We start from the raw sequence: 4,548 nt of genomic DNA on the forward strand, positions 1-4,548 counted from the left end.
ATCCCAGCAACACCCAAGCTGATAATCCGCTCCCTCTAAAATTAATGTTTTAATATTGCCAAAAGCATTTATTTGTGAGCAAACAGGTTCGGATCAATGTGCAAGTCTGTGAGAGAGGATTAGTGTTTGAGAGATTTGACAAATCCTCAGTGTGGAGGTCAGTGCGTGCGTTTCTGTTTGCATAGATGAAATATCAAACAATCATACTGTATTAGAAAGTGACAGCAGCGTGCCCTGAAACCCATGCGCTAATATCGATCAGTATCGATCACACACAGAAACAGCGAGCAATTTGAGTTCATCGCCATATGCATGGTGAAAATTACTATTCATGGATCAGTCAAGTTCAAAAGCATCCCGATATGATCTTCTGGATGTTTTAAAAAATATATTTTTTAAAGATTTGTATCATCACAGTCATCTTCATTCCAGAACACAGAAATATAAATCCAGCTCAAGGTTTAAATATAGCCTACTGAGATCCGAAAACAGCAACATCTAGAATAAATCAAATGCACAGAGTGTCACATAAACTGTATGTTCCTCCGTAAAATCCTAATGCGCCTCTGAATCGCGAATGATTCCGGATCAGTCACAGACGCCGCGGGGGTTCAGATGACTTCAGCTCCATTTCTGTGTTTAAACGTTGTGTGCAAACCCTCAGAAGCGTCCTTATATTCTCTCATGTGTGCTGAACACAACATGGCGAACAGCACTGAGTGTTTTGCTTTTTCCTCTCCTCCACTCCTCCTCCTTTCATCCACTCCTCCTTCTCTTTTCCAGACTACAGTAAACACTTCCAGCTGGAGAGTGTTCAGGATCTTTATTCCTGTAGGGGCCGCTTGGTGGCCCGTTAAAAGCCATTGCCTTTGCACGACATTCAAACCTTGTGAAGGTTTTTGATTTAATACAAAACTGTGAAACTAAAAAGTGTAATCTATTATATAAGTTATTCGCATGGATTAGTTTGGTGGCATGCACATTCAAATTTAAACCCCGCCATAACTGTAAAATTATATTTTAAATAACTACCTAGTAATCACAAACGACTCTGATTGGTCCAACCGTAACCGCGATGAGAAAAGTAACAGCTGTCGTGTGACAGCGCTTGTAAATGGCTCAAACCAATCAGAGCAAAGAGTGATTTCTTCAGTTCTTTCCAGTTTAGCTTTTTTGGCAGTAGCTAGTACACCATTGCGAAACCAGTATAGAGCATTTTTACACAACAAATGTAATATAATTATAATGGAGTTTCTCATACATTATGCTGCTAATGGTGTTTATTTCACAAATCAATTTCTTTATAATCTTGTTAATAGTTCTGAATAAGCATCAAACGGGACACGTGGAGCACATCGTGCCTATTATAGCGCTGATTTTATTTGATTTATAAACCCATTATCATTCAAAATGAATCATAATTCATGTTTATTTAATAATTAATTTAAAAAACGAATTAATCAATAAATAATTTGGTTCCAGTAATGGTTTCAAGGCTCAAAAGTACGATTTTTATTAATAATTTTTCAATCGTTATTATTAGGCTATACGGATTTTAGGGTAATGCTGACAAAAGCTGCTTTTGCAACACTTGCAAAATGTGTTTTTGCTGAGTATTACAAGTGATGATCAGCAACAGATATTTCTTCAGTTCTGAGAAAAATTGAGAAAGAGCAAATGTCTTTAAAGGTTCACTCCGAATAATAATTCTGGTATCATTCAGTTCACAGAAACATAAGGGAAGTTAATGAGGAATAAGTGTGTCAAGCTTAAAACAAAAAAAACAAACAAAAAAACAAAGTATGAATGTAGTCCTTGTAACTCATGCATTACAACATTTTCAGCTAATAACAACTTGCATTTGAGTCTCTTTCACAGAAAGCATCATGCGGCTTGGAATATAGTCCATTTTATTGCATGTAAAAGAGCAGATCAAAAACATACAATGTAGGGGAGACCGAGTATAGTTGTAACACATTTTGTTTAATATCTGTAACTCACTAAATTTTTGAGCTAGGGTGCTCAAACCTTTCTACAAAGTACCCACATTTGTCTACTACAAATGGCACCAATTCAAACCTCTGTAAGAATATCACAGCACTTATAAGTTGATGTCAAATACATGGAGTGCCTTTGTTACCATCTACGCCACTGCCGGTGTATGTTGTAACAATTAGACAAAAGAAACAAAAACAGCAGCCATGAAGTATGCTTCAAAAAAAGGTTTATTGAAACAATCTAAAAGAGCAAAACAAAACAATGTCTCACTTTCTGTGGCTGACCACAGCTCAAATCCACTTTGTTTGATGCAGGAGTGTGTCTGTGTGTGTGTGTGTGTGTATGTGTGTGTGTGTGTGTGTGTGTGTGTGTGTATGTGTATGTGTGTGACTAGAACAAACTTTCTAAAAGGTGTTTATGCTTAAAAAACAACTGTGTAAATTTGTGTGTGAGATTGTGTCTGTGTATGAATTTTCTCAATCAGAGTCACAATGGTTTGAAATTGGCAGGTTAAAAATGCATCACATTTTGTCTGAGAATCTACAGCTTATTCTAATGTAAGTTTAATATGATTTTGTCTGCAACAGTTTAAGTAAACAATAGTTTTGGTAAAAAAAAATTACATTCTTACCTCAAAATCATTTTTTTTTCTTTATAAAATCTGCTTGTACCTATATTGACAGCCTTGGCAACCATTCATATAAGATCTGGGAGGAAGTGGGTAAATAATGAAATCATCATAGCTTATCCCTTATTGGTGTTGTTACAACTCTCCCCATGTTACAACCATACCCAGTCTCCCCTATACGTTGCACATAAGAAAGAAAATCATACAGGTTTAGACATGTGGTAGACATGATCATTTTTGGTAATCCTTTAACGATGAAGATTAGGTGGGTTACAGCTACACCTTCAATAAACAAACTCAAATGAACGGTCTACACTCGTTTAAAGTGTATTTTAGGCAGATATATGGATATGAAACAAGCACATTTGAAGTTAGTCTATTATTGGTGAAAGCCTGAGTTATTAAGGGCACACAGAAATATATGGTATAAATACACTACTGCAAACATTTAGACACACCTGACTGAATTTATGTTTTTTATGATCTTAAAAACTTTTTGATGTAAGACATCTGCTTAAATGCTTCAAAAATAGAATGTTGAATACAAATCGCATGAAACACTTTTCAAAAAGTTAATATCAATAAATAAATAATAATATACAAATAACATTTTTATTTTAAATAGGAAAAGCAGCTCCTTTAATACTATGTACAACAATCAAAACATAAGATTAGGTACTTATTTTTTTACTAAACTGTTTTATGTGGATGTTTGTCTGTTTTCTTTAGTTGTTGTAATAAAACCAGGTGCCAGAAGCCTTTGGCCCTGACGGGAGATATTTCTGGGAGGAATATATGTTACCAGCATCTCTGAGTGTCCGGCGCTGACAGACAGACAGGACTGGGTTTATTTCTGCTGTGTGTTTGTGTTTAATGGCGCAGGGTTATGAACGGCACTCCTAAAGTCACCGAGGTTAAATAGTTCACAGCTGATTTTGATGGATGGTGTGTGTCGGGCGATAAATCGCAAACACACACACACACTTAGTGATCCGCATTTATCCCTCACAGGAGGTCTGGCGCTCTTAACACTAAGACCACTGGCATGCTGTATTGTCAGTGGAGATTTGTCATGTACTTCTGCTGTGCAGTTATGGGAGTGTTTTCATGAAGGTCATGAATCTATCCATCTCTGCAGGATTAAACGGCTGAAACGTGAATAATGGACCGCATGCAATACTGTACATGTCTGCTGCGTGTTTACTGTTCACTCATAAATCTAGCAGACTGGTCAACACTGCTATAAAACTAACAATACACAGAAAACAAGCAGAGTGGGTGAAAGATCTCATTTGACCCTAAGCTCTTATTTCAGATCAATTTAAACGGCAAAATGTTTTGTTTTCCTGAAGCTGAATATATGAAATGACATGATGCTAAATCTTGCAGCCATCTGCCCACATTCTGCTCATTTTCTCTCATTTGGTGAAATCAGAAAACACATTGATAATTATTGTGATGATATATTGTGATGATTATAGTGCCTGTTTTTTTTGCATTGCATTGCATTGCATTGCAAGATTTTAACTCTTTAAATTTCAGCTCATCTCTATGGCCAGGTTTTGTTTGTCTACACGCTCAGTGTCTGTCTTGATATTTTCACACATTTACATTTATTCATTTAGCAGATGCTTTTATCCAAAGCAACTTACAGTCACCATTTTGTCTGTCTCTCTTGTCATGTACTCCAGATTTCACTTCCATTGAAGTGAACAAAATGTTTTGCCTCAAATATATATATATTTTAATTAATGCAACAGTGTGTATCAATCATTTTGAGTTATGACAACTTCTAATGAAATAATGTCCAACCAACAAACTGCAGTGAGTTGGAGGAACTTATAATACAGTATTTTGTAGAATAAACACCATTTTTTAAAAGTTGATTACTCAAAACAATTAAGTTGTTCTAACTAGGTACA

General features: G+C 35.8%; 1 protein-coding gene across 2 annotated transcripts in view; it reads right to left on the reverse strand.

Annotated features, from left to right (window-relative positions):
* The window catches only part of LOC107705898 (activin receptor type-2A-like), a 25,420-nt gene extending 24,661 nt beyond the window's left edge, over positions 1-759 (reverse strand). For both annotated transcript variants that reach the window (XM_016509417.1, XM_016509416.1), the window contains exon 1: positions 2-759. The gene's annotated coding sequence lies outside the window, so the exon portion shown is untranslated. The remainder of the gene's footprint in view (position 1) is intronic.
* Positions 760-4,548: the final 3,789 nt, after the last annotated feature.

This window comes from Sinocyclocheilus rhinocerous, unplaced genomic scaffold, assembly GCF_001515625.1.
Source record: "Sinocyclocheilus rhinocerous isolate Xijiao unplaced genomic scaffold, SAMN03320098_v1.1 scaffold1615, whole genome shotgun sequence".
NCBI lineage: Eukaryota > Metazoa > Chordata > Actinopteri > Cypriniformes > Cyprinidae > Sinocyclocheilus > Sinocyclocheilus rhinocerous.